Here is a 15,528-nt window from a genome sequence, read left to right on the forward strand (position 1 = left end):
TTTGAGGCATTTGAGGGATTTGGGGGCTGATCAAGGAAAAAGATATGGCCATGAGGTGGCAGATTTATTGGGTGACATTCTGACAGGTGTGTATTGTATGGGGGTAGGAAGCCCTCAACAGTAGTCTGTCCAGGGAGGCTTATGTGGGGTTGCTCCTCAGAAGGGGCAGGCGGGGGAACTCTCAGGAGAGAAGGGGCTTATGTGTCTGGATGATGGCATGTCAGAGAGCTGCAGAAGGGCAGCAGTGGCTTGGGGTCTTTATAGCCCAGGGCTTATCCTATCTACTGCTACCAGATGTTGGTGAGGTTTCATGAGTATGCAAAGAAAGCAAGCTCCAAATAGCTAAAAATCTGCTTGTTTGGGTTATTTCAGAAGCAACTTGATATGTAAATATTTTAGTTTGGCACTGGATGGCTTTTGAGCTAATGGGTTGCAGCCTGCAGTGAAGAAATAAACAACCTAGGGGCCAATATACAGAAACCATCTTTTTGCCTTATTTATCTAATAACCCATCCCTGGTCCCAAGGTGTCTTATAATCTAAAGTGTATGTTGCTTTGTAGTGCCTGAATGTGAAGCCGGTGATAAAGCATTTCCAGTACCCAGAATCCTAGAAAAGCACAAGCGAGGATTTCAAAATTCAGTCACAGCCAGTCTGTCCTTTCTGTGGGGACAGCCAGGAGAATAGATAAGAAAAGGAAGGGATTTTGATCCATCCCATCTGTTTAGTGAGCAGAGTGATATGGGGGCCCATTTGGTGCGTGGCCCTGGCTACTTATGAAACTTGGGGATTGTTATCTAGCCATGTGAAGCAAGAAGTGTCAAAGGTGCACAAACTCCTTTTTCATGTCGTTTTTGGGCTAGATCCTTAAGGATAGCCTGGACCTCAGGATAAAAGAGAGGATATATGTTTTCTCTTTCAAGGGAGAACTAGCCTCTTGGCTTTTTTGCTTTTTCTGTTTTGATTATTCTGTGTGTGGTCACAGCAGAGAAGGTAAATGGCGACACTACTCTCTTCTCCAAGGTCCTCCCCTCCACTTGTTCCTCCCCTCTGTCTCCTCTGCCCCAGGAGTTTGGACTCCATTCTCATCCCTGGGAGGTGCCCTTGCCATGTTGAGCAGGGTCTAACACAAGTCTCCCAGCTGGAGCACTCCAGCAGGATAGCCAACTCCTTAGGAGTCTGAGAAGAGGCAGGAATAGAAACATCTTTGCATTTAGTCACTTTAAATAATGCTTTCCCCGTCCAACCCAAGGGTTGGGGTCTGGAGAAGGCCCAGAATAACACTGTCTTAACAGCACATTCAAGAGAGATAGGAACAGAGTCATGCTAGCTGTTTACAGAGCCTCTCCTCCTTGACCTTAGGAGGCCTCCGGGGCTCCTTCATCTGCCATCGGGGTCAGGATCGCCTCATCTCAGAGAACCTCAAATTGCCAGCGGGACCTCTCACTGTAGCCTGTTACAAGGTGAGTGGCAACCCGCCCTTGGTCTATACGCATGTACCCCTCTCCTTCTTCAAGTCAGCCCGTAAGTCTTAGAATATGGGGTGACAGCCGGGTGCCAGTGGCTGGCATGCACAAACAGTGCAGTTTGAATCACAGAAAGCAGAGCTACGAATACTCCAGAAAAGTTAGATATTGATAAAATTTGGGTCAATGTATGAAGTAACAAAATAATGGTAGTGATTAAAATATGTATTAAGCTCTCTTTGAAGGAAGTTTGTCAGGAAGTTGCAGAAAGGTTCATTATGTTGCTAGTTGCTTAATCAGAGTTATCTGAAAAAAAATTCTTTACAATAGTAACACTGATAATTTGCATATAATTTATACCAGACTTCAAATTACATCAAATTATGTCACTTAATATTGTAAAAAAAAACATAAATACACTCACACTGAAAAAGAACAAAAGATCATTTCCCAACACTGATTTTCCTTAATGTTGGCTTTATAGGGTTTTCTTTTTGCTTTGTTTTCTTGTATTTTTACTACATAATCATGTTATAATACGCATTCTTCATAATAAAATCCAGAGAGATGCCAGCTTATAGGCCGTATATAAAGTTAGTACTTTATAGTATAGTATACTATAGTATAGTATATAGTATACTTATATATAACAAATAGAAATACAAATATGCTTACTCTATTTGCTTTGAGTATTGTGCCAGATGAATGCACTTATCTATAAAGGTTCAGTGAATTAAATTATGTATCTTATAAATTCTCTTGAAATTAATAAATCCTTTGCAAATCTGTATCTGTAACCAAAATAACTAATACCCATATCATACTGAGTGGCAGGTCCATTCTAAGTGTTTCATCTTCACAGCAACCCTGTGATGTAGATGTCTTTTTCCTCTTGTTACATAGATGTAGAAACTGAGGCACAGAAAATTAGCATAACTTGCTCTATTAGCATAGAGCAGTGACTGTTTTGGGAGTTTTGAGAACTTGTGATCTTAATCACTCTTCTTAATTATGTCCCTATGACAAACATAATGATTGCAAAAATTTGTATCATTATCAACAGATTTATATAATACTTTCACAGAAATGATCTCTTTTAATTCTTACCATTACATTATTTACTTTAAAATCAAAATGCATTTTGAGTACATGTTACTGCTACTCAAGGTGCTATTACCTGAGTATTAAAACCCAGTGATAACTACATATTCTTACAAATCTTTGAGGTATTTACAATATTGTAAATCATATTCAAAATATCTGAAGTCAAAAAGCATTTTCCTCACTTTACAGATAAAAAGCCTGAGTCTTAGAATGCTTAGGAAAATTTTCTAAAAGCGTGCAGCTACTAAGTGGCATTGCTGAGACATGAACTCAGTATTTTGAATCTGGCTTCAGTCTTTCTACTACATGCCAAAAGGTCACAGGTTTCTATCCTTAAAAAAAAAAACAACTAGGGGCGCCTGGGTGGCGCAGTCGGTTAAGCGTCCGACTTCAGCCAGGTCACAATCTCGCGGTCTGTGAGTTCGAGCCCCGCATCAGGCTCTGGGCTGATGGCTCGGAGCCTGGAGCCTGTTTCCAATTCTGTGTGTCTCCCTCTCTCTCTGCCCCTTCCCCGTTCATGCTCTGTCTCTCTCTGTCCCAAAAATAAGTAAAAAACGTTGAAAAAAAAATTAAAAAAAAAAAAAACGAAAAAAAAACAACTCCACTGAGATTGCCATTCAACCATCATTGCTCTCTGAACTTCTTCAGAGGAAAACATAACTGGTATTATAGGATGTAAATTCCAAGAATAATCATTGCCTTTTAACTATTTTATCCTTTCCCTTCACTATGAAATTGTAGTAGAGAAAATATTATGCATCTATCAAAAAAAGTTAATACCTCTACGTATCCTCCTTTTTAAATGTTTACTTATTTTTGAGAGAGAGAGAGAAAAACAGAATGGAAGTGGGAGGGGGGCAGAGAGAGAGTGAGACAGAGGATCCAAAGCAGGCTCTGCGCTGACAGCAGTGAGCTAGATGTGAGGTTCGAACTCATGAATCATGAGATCACTACCTGAGCCAAAGTCAGATGCTTAACTGACTGAGCCACCCAGGTACCCCAATACCTCCTTACTCTTATTCCACTTACATTTTGAGGTAATACTGATGCATTCTCCAGGTGCAAATATCATATTATAGACTTCTTTTGATACTTACTGTTAAACACTGATTTGCCCTTGAAGGTAAATCCTGGAGAAGTTGTCAGTGATTTGTGGTTTTTAATGTTATCACATTTATACAAAGTATTTGTATATTGAACATTTTAGGATTCACCTTAAACTTCATGGTTTCATTTATGTATTTCTAAAAATTATGTGCCACTCAGAGCATGTGAAAGAATGATTAAACATCAATTTGAGCCTGCTCTAGCAAGCAGTTGAGGCTCCCAGTGCAGTGTGCAGCCATGTGTGACTATGACTTCTGGTTTTGAGCTCCCAGAGAACACTGGATGATTGAATTTGTGCTTATCAGATTGAAGTTTGAAAAATTTAGTGCTATTAGATTGTTCTTTTTTTCAAAAAATACATGTATGTATGTGTGTGTATATATATATATATATATAAGACTACGATGAAACCACTAAAAAGTAGATCTAGATTGAAAACTTACTGTTTATGGTTATGAAGCTTCTGGTTTTAAAAAATGAATTAAATAATTGTCTTGAAATATATGAAAGTTTTACATATAGAATATGTATATGTGTGCTAATTTTCTTAAAAATACATAAATTCCTGTGTTGCTTCATCTTGCACATGTAGAGATGAAATAAAATCAAGGAAAATCCCTGTAATTTGGAGCTTTGTAGATAAGCAAAAACTAGATTTCTGATTACATTAGTTTTTTAAGTTTACTTGTTTATTTTTGAGAGAGAGAGAGACAGACAGACAGACAGAAAGAGAGAGAGAGGCAGAGAGAGTGAGAAAGAAGAAAAGAGAATCTTAAGCAAGCTCCATATTGTCAGCGCAGAGCCCAATGTGGGGCTCAATCTCACAAACCATGAGATCATGACCTGAGCAGAAATCAAGAGTCTGATGCTGACCCGAATGCGCTACCCAGGTGCCCCAATTCCTGATTAACATTCTAATAAAACATAACATAGTTTTAAGAATATGAATTCAGGAGATGAACTACCTAATTGCTAAACCCTGCTTAGCCCCCTGTTAAATATGTGATTTGCATAATACTCTCAATGCCATGTTTCTTTCTTCTTAAAATGGAAGGAATAAAAGTATCTACCTTGTATGTTTCTTTTTTTAATAAAGATAAATGAAAATATATAAAAAATACTTGGAACATTTCCTGGTATACAATTAACACTATATAATTATTTGCTTTTTTAACTCTCTTTCAATCTGTGGTTTAAGTCACAAATTCTACTCTAAATTTCTATGCCTCACAAGTATATTAGAAACAAAGGAAAATATGTGATTTTTAAAATCAAGAACAAGTCAAAAGTATACACTACCACTTCTTCTATTCAACATTGTACAATAGGTACTACCCAGCAGAGTAAGAAAAATAAAAAAAGAAATTAAAATGCATAAGGATTGGAAAGAAACAACTGTATAGTTATTTGCAGGTGATATGGATTTAAAGTCAATACTGCATATTCAACTTCATTTATATGTACCATCATAAACAGAAATTTAAATATATTTTTAAAATATCATTTCTAATGAATTACAAAAACTGATCAGGAATAAAAGTAACATATTTTCAAGACCTATATGTACATAACTTAAAAAATTACTGAAAGGGGTGCCTGGTTGGCTCAACCGGTTAGTCATCCAGCTTCTGGTTTCCGCTCTGGTCATGATCTCATGGTTCGTGGGTTCGAGCCCCACATTGAGCACTATGCTGCCAGCACAGAGCCCACGTGAGATTTTCTATCTCCCTCTCTTTCTGCCTCTCCTCTCTTTAGCTCTCTCTCTCTCAAAATAAATAAATAAAAATTTAAAAAATATTGAAATACTTTTATAAAACATAAATATTCATGGATATGAAGAGTAAATATTGACAAGATGTCAATTCTCTTCCAATGTAGTTTAGGATGAGGACATTTCCAAACAAAATCCAAAAGGATTTTGTGAGGAAGTTTTCAACTTGATTTTAATGTTTTTATATAGTGGAAAAGGCCTCAAAATAGCTAATACTTCCTGAAGGGAAAAGATTACATACTGGTGCCTGTACTACTAAAATTCAATATATTTTATATTTTAATTTGTTTAAGTTTATTTACTTATTTTGAGAGAGAGAGAGAGAGAGAGAATGAGCACATGCACATGCATGCATGTGTGTGAGTGTAAGCGGGGGAGGGGCAGAGAGAAAGGGAGAGAGAGAATCCCAAGCAGGCTCCATGCTCAGCTCAGCACAGAGCCTGATGCAGGGCTTGATTTCACACCGTGAGATCATGACCTGAATGGATATCAAGAGTCAGCCACTTAACCATCTGAGCCCCCCACGTGCCCCTCAATTTATTTTAAAGTTTTACTAATCACTACAGAGAATCAAAAGTATTTTGATTTTGCATGGGAAGAACAGGAGTATAATTCACTTTTTTGCCCTGGGACTATATTCAGCTGTCAGGTTCTGCATGCCACTGGTACACTCTAGGAATGGCATTATGTTAGTTGAATTTGGTGAACAGAAGTTGGTAGATAACTTAGACCTCTATAAGTGTGCCAAATAATGGACTGTTTAAATTTTTTAGGGGTCTATGTCCAGGAGTATATGGTAGAAAAAAAGTGACCATGAATTGCACTGCCTATCATTAAAAAACTTCCAGTTTGTTTCTTTAGATTTTGGAGGCAACATATACCAAACTAGGGGATACTGTTCCAACCTACCAATCTCATGACTAATAATTCTCAAGTTGGACACAGAGAAAAAGAAAACATTGCAACAGGTTCAGGTTGCAGTGCAAGATGCCTCTATCATTGCCATATATCCCAGGAACCAGTGCTGTTAGAGATACCACATTTGCATAAGGATGCTGTGTGGAGTGTCTGGTAAACCCAACAGCAGATTTCCAGGAAAGTTACAGGGAAAGGCAATGCCATTTGTGACAAAAAACAAATAAAACAAAAAAAAAAAAAAACACATTCTCTTTTTGTAAAATAACTCACAGTGTTCTGGGTTCCTCTCCATTGGACCTACATTCTCCATTTTGAGTTGGATATTATTAGATTCACTGAATGTAAAGCCACAAGAACAAAAAAGCAAGCCTTTGTACAATGGAAATAGAATAATGAGATTGGATTTGATCAGATCCAGAAGGCATAAGTAGAACTACACAATTAGATGGCCCAGACTTTCATAACACTTAATCATATAATACTAAAGTGCATGTGTATCTCCAGAAAGCTTGTGTATCTACACACACACACACACACACACACACACACACACACACAAGGGAGAGTGTGTCCTTAGAAGCTTTTTAACGGACCTGATCCAATATATGAAATTGTAATTCAGGAACAGGAAATTAAGAGTTGTAGATATGTTATTAACTTCTTTTTGTAAAATATGTTTATATTTCTTTAGATACACAGCCCACATGCAGTCTGAAGTCTATGTAATAATTAATTTCAAAGATTATTAACAAATATTTGTGATCGATCTAGTACAAATTTTGTCCAACTTAAAATCAGATATATTCTTAGCACTGCTTTAGTTTATTCTTTATTATGTCTTGGCTGTTTGTTCATTGTCCTGAGGCATATTTAAGGTCTAAAGATTAATCTCACAAGTGGGTTACCACTAAAAATGATTATTAGCATTTTATAGTTATTGTTTTCTTGTATTAAAAAAATATTACTATGGAACTTGAATTTTAGCCTATATATCTTTTTGTATTTTCTATGTGAGGTCACATACCCAGGAAGTTCCATTGTCCCAAACGATAAAATAAAAACAACATGTAGAAAGAAACAAAAACATCTCTTAATAGCCTCATATTACAATGTGCAAATAGAGCTAATATATTTTACTATATGAGAATTAGTCATAGGTCATAAATCTAATGAGTTTGTGTATTTTCAAGTTCTGTCACCCAGAAATTCAGAGTTAATTAGAAATAGGTTGAAGGGAGTGCATTGGTGGGATAGCGAGCACATGGTGGGAAGCAGGTACATTGGCAAGAAAGAAGAGGTGGGCAACAGCAAAAAGATCAAGGGATGAAAAAGGATGCAAAACAAATGATAATTATATGGCTTTCAGTATTTCTGCAGTTATGTAATGAAAGGCAAATGATTATCTAAACCTCTCTGAGGATTGCATCATGGCAACCCACAGTTTTACAGAATCCTGAAATCCTCAATTTCAAATCCTTAACATCTCAGCTCCATAATCAAACTGAATAATGTCCTTTGAAATATACTTCATAGTGAAATGATTACATATTTATTCTGAAATAATAAGTAAATGTAAAAACAATTTTTTCTTCATAATTTGCACACACAAAAATAAACATGCCTCTAATGCATAATATGTAATGTTCAATTTGACATTCTAATACATGAGAAAGTGGAAAGGAATCTCATTTATTTAGCATCATGGTAGAATTATAAATTCTGCATAACTTTACAGATAAAATAATTTATTCTTTTCAAGTGCAAAATAATCTAACTATTCCCATTTTAGGTACTATTTAATTTTTTTCTCAGATATTTCAATACCTATTTTAAAAAGTATGTTAAACATAGTTTAAGATTTTCCATTTTTTTTGAAACATCTTTTTTTTTTAATAACCTTCATTCTCATTGCCATAATTTAATTTAGAACTAAATGATTAACTGCAACATCATGTATAATTTTCCTTATTCATCTCCCTGTGTCCGCCTTCCCTGTTCTCAAAGTCATTTAGCATATGTGACACATTAAATTTTGTATTTAATTCAATGACATTTTGTATTGCTTACAGTATCTTATGCATATTAATTTTGACTCTCCAACATACAACTACACCACATACCATTTAAAAGCAAAGGTAATAGTTTTCATTATTTTTAATGTCTATTTATTTTTGTAAAGAGAGAGAGAGACAGAGACAGAGTGTGAGCAGGGGAGGGTCAGAGAGAGAGATGGAGACACAGAATCCGAAGCAGGCTCCAGGCTCCGAGCTGTCAGCACAGAGCCCAACACAGGGCTGGAACCCACGGACCGCGAGATCATGACCTGAGCTGAAGTTGGATGCTTAACAGACTGAGCCACCCAGGTGCCCCAATAGTTTTCATTATTTAATCAATACTCTGTTTTTTTAAAATCCTAGAACGATATTGAAAATATAATATCTTCTGAATAAGTAACTATTTTTATGTTTAAATTCAACTACAGTCATTTGAAAAATGATATCTTACACAGCTTCATATAAGTAGTTTCAAACTTTCTAAAGCCACAAAACTATTTGATAAAATGGAACTTATATTTAAGCAAGAAAAATACAAAGTAACTGCTCTCATTGAAATGGGTTGGGGTAGCAGAGCCCACCAATTTCCATTGCTTTCAGAAAGATGGCCTCTGGTGTATGTGAGTTTTCAAATGTCTTTTGTATAGGGGTGCCTGGGTGGTTCAGTCGCTTAAGTGTCCAACTTTGGCTCAGTTTCGAGCCCTGCATCCGGCTCTGTGCTGACAGCTTAGAGTCTCCCTCTCTGTCTGCCCTTCCTCCACTCACTCTCTCTCTCTGTCTCAAAAATAAATAAACATTAAAAATTAAAAAAAAAATAAAATGTCTTTTCTATAATATTTAGTCTCACTAAATTCTAGTATTGACTGATCAACTACAGAATATAAAAATGTCAAAAACATAAAAATACTTTGATAATTTACCACTTATATAAGCCTAGTGTTCCAACTAAGTTCAAAGATGTGTTTGGGGTAGGTTGGGGGACCAGAAATAACATGGTCATCCATTCAGCCACACTTGTTAAGCACCTTTGATATGCTGTTATGGGCACTGGGGGTAAATAGTAAAAAGAACAAAATTTGCAGATGGGTCCCTACTCTTACATATCTTCCATTTTGGTGGGAAAAACAAATACAAAACCCCCATGATGTCAGGTGTGGTGAGGGCTTATGAAGAAAAAAAATGAAGCAAGGTAAGATTGAGAGGGATGGAGAAGACGAAGCTATTGCTCTATTTAATACAATAAAGCACAGTTTCTCTGTAAAAGTGAATTTTGATCAGAAATCTGAAGGTGATGAGGTGATATGTAGTCTGTTCATTTCAGACACTGGTTTATACCTTTGTGGTTGAGCAACAATGTCTGCTATTATAGGTTTAGTGGAGGCTTTTTTATTATAATCAGAGCTTTGATGCTTCTAAGATTCTCAATTCTAGTCTGATGTCTAAGTTCAAATGGGAGAATACTCAGGACTCATGAATATCCACTTATCTTGTTTTGGAAATATATGACAGAGTTATTTATATCTAAAGCACAGTGTTTCTTACAGAGAGGAGACTCCATCCTAAAGCTGCAGGATTGAAATTTAATCATTTAATTTAATCATTTCTGCATAGAATTGCAACATTGAATAATAAAATAATATTAACTATGTGTGATGAGTATATATCAAAACTTTTTCTTTGTTATTAAGTTAGAGTCAGAACGTAAGTTTTTTGTTATATGTAATTGATAACTTCCTCTCAAGGGTGCCAAAATGATTCATTGTTATCACGGGATACAGTTTTGAAAAAGTTAAGCATTACCTGTTTGAAGTCTGGCTTAAATGTAGTTAACAGTGGATCATATCATAAATACTCATTCTCTAAGCAACTCAAAGCCTTTCAGAGATGTTTGTCATTTCAATACAACTTTGAAGGGAAATTTAAGAGACGACTACCACTGTTTTTCTCCCAGGGACTAAGAATAAGGCACAGATGAGCTGGACTGCCCCAGGTCAGTCAACCTTTTAACACAACTGAGAATAGAACTGAGCCTACTGAATTTTTCCAAGGAGCTAGTTTCAAAATCTTGCTTCACTGTTAGAAGACTGTGCTTTTTGTCATTACCAGAGGCAGAAAGGTAAAAATAAAAAATTGCCTATGTCAAAATCGTGCCACCTTTGGAAAGGTTAGCTTTCTCATGGTTCACAAGTAGGCTTTTTTTTCTTTTTTTGAATACAGGAATCCAAAAACTATAATAAAGTTTTGGGAAACCACCAAACTTGATTCTTCTTTTTATTGCTAATGTATCAATGTCAATATTTTCTATAAAGTATACACATGACTCTGGACATTGTTAATAAAACAAACAAATAAACATTTGCTAATCCAATTGGTAAGTAGTCATTAGTTTAACAAATGTTATTGAGATCTAGTCAGGAGGAGTGGGATATGTATCAAGAGTGGTAATGATTATTATAAAATATTTTGCCCCTTGTTCTGCAGGAAAGGAACTTCTAGCATCATCGACGTGATCACTGCATCTATTACAGCCCATTATTAATGGCATATTATATCATATACAAAGTATTATGCTACTTCACTAGAGTGAAAATCATTCACCAATTGGGTTTCACAAAGGTTTCATGAAAGGCCATTGAAACTTGGATTTTGATGGCTGGGTATTAGAGACGGTAGAAACCACAAGAGAAAAAGCACAGTGTGTAGTCACCCCATGGATATGGGCTGAACCCTAACATAGCATTATGTGAGAGGGATTCTAGGTATTACTGGAAGTCTTTCTTCTCTGGCTTTGGTCTGTTAACTGGCTCCGCTGTCTCCTGGAGAGCCTGCACTCTGTGGCCAGAGTGCTTATTGAGCTGTGTAGCTGTCTGTTAGTAAGCCTGCATTTTGACCTGTGTTCCCTTGTGTGCTGTGTGCTGCCTCTCATGAACTGTTACAAATTTAACTGACCAAAGTCAGAAATTTTGATGACAGGAATATGGGCTTGGAGCCCTTCTTACCGTGGCCATGGGTTGCTTGTCTCTACCAGTGGTTGTGTGTCTCAAACTGAACTGTATGTCTCAATTCCGGCCAAAGGAATGACTGATACTAGGCTTAGGGAAATGACTCTTATCTTGTGATTAGTGGTTATACATCCCATCTGGGCATTAGGCCCGTAATGGACTGTGACTGAGGTTCTCCCAGTCAGATGCTTTCAATAGGGACCAATAGAGCAGTAAGAGCTGAGGATTATTCACTCAGTGCCCAGTGGAGTTAAGAGTCCAGTGGTGCCAGCAGTAGTGGGAGTTCAATGTGCCCGGGCTACTGGCAGCACTCTGTGAATGACAAGGACATGACATAGGCTGTGTTATTTGCTAGTTGCAGCTCTTTTTCATGGTTATTGGACTTCCTAGATATCCTTCCATAGGACTTTCACTGTAGTCAGAGTCTCTTTGTTTTCAACGAAGCACATTAACTGGCATGCCTTTGATGATAGTCAAATTGCTGTCATTATAGCATAGCTACAAGAGTGAAGTTACAAGGAGACTTTAATTCACCCAACAAAAATATATAAGTAGCTTCTCTGAACTAATCACTATAATTGAGCAAAACCAGGTATCATCTCTGCCCTCTTTAATCAAATATTACACATATACATTTAAAATTGCAGCTATAATAATTTTTTTCAAGAAAAGGTACATTATACATGATTATTTAAAGCAGGAGGATTTGACCTGATCAAGGATGCTAAAGCAGAATTTCCTGAGGTTTTGACAAGTGATTTGAAATTAATGGTTGAATGGTTAACCAAAAAAAGGCAGGAAGTATTAGGCAAAAGTATTTCATGATCTGGGTACTGCTACTTCAAATTCCTTAAAGTGGGAAGAAGGATGGGGAAGGTCATTTAAAAATTGGGGGAAAATTCAACATAGTTAGATTATAGATAATTATAGAGTGAGTCTAGATAAATAGTGTGCAGAATAATCAGGAGCCATTGGGTTTGGTGCAGAAGTTTTTAGTCAAAGTAATCACTTTCATTTAGTGGAAGGTGAAAGCCTAAAAGCAGAAAGAAAGCCAATGAAATATTTAAATTCTGTCTGTGAATAGCTTAAGTTTTTTTTATTGTATTTTAAATATCTAAATTTGTGTCCAATATGAATAATTAACTAGATGGGAGTAAAGTAGATTTATATAGAGCACTTTAGATATAGTGAAATCTAACAGAAACTTGTTACAAATGTGATAGAAATGTTATATAGCCAGGCTGTTCACTTGAAATGTGACTGAAAATTTTTTTAGCTTTATTTACCTTGAGAAAGACAGAGAGAATGTGAGCGAAGGAGGGGCAGAGAGAGAGAGGGAGTATCTCAGGCAGGCTCTGCTCTGTCAGCACAGAGTCCGACATCAGGTTCGAACTCAGAACAGTCAGATCATGACCTGAGCCAACAACAAAAGTTGGACACTTACCTGACTGAGCCATCCAGGCACCCTGAAAAGTGATTGAATTTTAAATTTTAGCTAATTTAAATTTAAACTTAAATAGCTATGTGTGACTAGTGGCTACCATATTGGGCAGTGTAAAAAAGCTATTGCAATAATTCAAGCAGGAGATGAGAGCATGTCAGATTATACTTGTGACAGTGGGGATGGAAAGAAACAGAAAGATTAGAAAATTTATGAGATAAAATATCAGAGATTTTGGCTATGGCTTAAATATGAAGATGAAAGAATGGGAAGAATCAGGATGACTTGGTATCTTGCTTATGTAGTTGGATTCACAGTGACATCATTCACTGAAGGGAGAAACATGGAAAATGGCACCTCGTGGTCATGAGGATCATGATTTCAATAATGGGCTTTTTATGTTTCAGGTTTCTTGGAGATATTCAAAGAAGGTATCAAGGAAGCACTAATGTGGGGTCAGAAGAGAGCTCTGGGTTAAAGATCTAATTTTAGAAATATAATTTTATGAATTGTACAAGGCATGGGTGTGTGTGAGACAGCTTAGGGAAAGAATCTGAATGAAAAAAGGAGGATAAAATGCACTTTAAGAAACTCCAACTATTAATAGATGAGTACAGAAAAATGAATGATCCCATGATGAGGACTAGGAGAACATCATGCCATTATTTTTCTCTTTGTGACTCAAATTTGTTTATAATACAAATGTCTTGAAGATATTTGATAAAAATCAATTATCATTTAATCACTATGAAAAATGATATTCTTTTTCATTTAAAATATTGGTGGTTCTACAGAGGATATAATTTTTATGTTTCTGTATGGTTAGGGCTTTATAAGTAAATTTTATTGGAAGTTGGGTTAATAAACAAGGCTTGGAGGGCATCTGGGTGGCTCAGTCGATTAAGCGCCTGACTTTGGCTCAGGTCATGATCTCAAGGTTCAGGAGTCTGAGCCCTGTGTTGGGATTCTCTCTTGGGATTCTATCTTTCCCTCTCTCTCTCTGCCCCTCCCCCCTTCTCTCCAAACAAATAAAAAAACATAAAAAAAAAAATAAACAAGGCTCGGAAATTAAAAGATGATTCAATAGGTTTTGAGAACTCTGGGAGTTTTGTCTCAATGTAGAACATGCTTATATTCAAAAGGGAATAAAACCAAGAACCATAAAAATACTGCAACGTGTGTGAGCCCAGAGATTCTTGTCTTATCTCCCCCTTGTAGACATTTATTTATCTTTCAGTGAGTAAGGACCCAGGATTCTTTTCCTTCTCTTCCCAAGGATAATTTGTTTATAATAGGGAGATCTCTCTCTCTCTCTCTCTCTCTCTCTCTCTCTCTCTCTCTCTCTCTCAAGAGTAGAGGTGCAACATGTATAAGCTGCCATATTCATATTTGGAAGTTCATCTACTGTGATGCAGACCCTGTTGTATGCATGGAGATGTCCATCTGGCTGTCATGGGTAGAATCAAAGGGAAGATAAGGGCAAGGGCAACCAATGCAATTATTGCTGTAGGAAATAATTTTCCTTGATCAAGAAACGTCTTGTTTACTTTTAAGAAGATATGAACATACATATTAAAGTTTAGCTATTTCACTAATACTTGTTACTCTTTTGGCAGTTCTTCAATATAAGTAGGTGCTCCCTGTTTGGAAATAAGTAGAAATAGAAATGATCGTTAGGGGGCACCTGGGTGGCTCAGTCGGTTGAGCATCCGACTTCCGCTCACGTCATGATCTCACGGTCCGTGACTTTGAGCCCTGCTTCAGGCTCTGTGCTGGCAGCTCAGGGCCTGGAGCCTGCTTCAGATTCTGTGTCTCCCTCTCTCTCTGACCCTCCCCCATTCATGCTCTGTCTCTCTCTGTCTCAAAAATAAATAAACATTAAAAAAAAAAAAAGAAATGATGGTTAGAAAGATGACATGTGAAAAAAACATGTCTATCTATATAATCTTACACTACTTTGAGCTACCACGATATATTCTCCATATTTAATGGTGCTTACCTTATTTTCCTTGATATTATTCTAATTTGCATATCTAGTAGTATCTATTAAAATTATAAGCTATCTGAAGACTGGAGTTACATCACATTTATTTTTGCTTTTATTTGTGTATTGGTTTTTATTTATTTTTTCTTTTTATTATCTTTTTTAATATATGAAATTTATTGTCAAATTGTTTGCCATACAATACTCAGTGCTCATCCCAAAATATGTGTATTGTTTTGTATCAATGAATATTTGTATGGTCTAAATTGAATTGGCCAGGTTTGAAACCCTATACATATAGCCCTAAAGTTCATGAAAAAAGCCTCACCTCACTTTCCCTCACACAATTTTCCCATAGCTCTATATTATCTGTGTGAATCTACTCAAACCATTACTTTGGGAATATTTAGCAGATAATTCTATTTCATGTTTTATAAATAGGGCTTGGATTTGTTGAATAAATTACTATTTGGACAAAGATCATCACTAAAAAAAAAACCCTCTAAATTATTACATTGGTCATATGTATCATTCCATGAATATTTAAGACTTCTGAGAAACAGTTTTATTGTGTCTTTCCCAAAAGATAAGTAACTTCGTCTTATAAGGAAATCGCTTTCTACAGAAAAGAGGAAAGAATATTCATAGTGGTTTTTTTTCTTTCTTTCTTTCTGGGAATCTT

The 15,528-nt window shown here is 36.2% G+C and overlaps 1 pseudogene; it reads left to right on the plus strand.

Moving 5' to 3' along the window:
* Window positions 1–212: 212 nt before the first annotated feature.
* The window catches only part of LOC131491009 (tigger transposable element-derived protein 1-like), a 164,096-nt pseudogene continuing 148,780 nt past the window's right edge, over window positions 213–15,528 (plus strand).

This window comes from Neofelis nebulosa, chromosome 2, assembly GCF_028018385.1.
Source record: "Neofelis nebulosa isolate mNeoNeb1 chromosome 2, mNeoNeb1.pri, whole genome shotgun sequence".
Classification (NCBI taxonomy): Eukaryota; Metazoa; Chordata; class Mammalia; order Carnivora; family Felidae; genus Neofelis; species Neofelis nebulosa.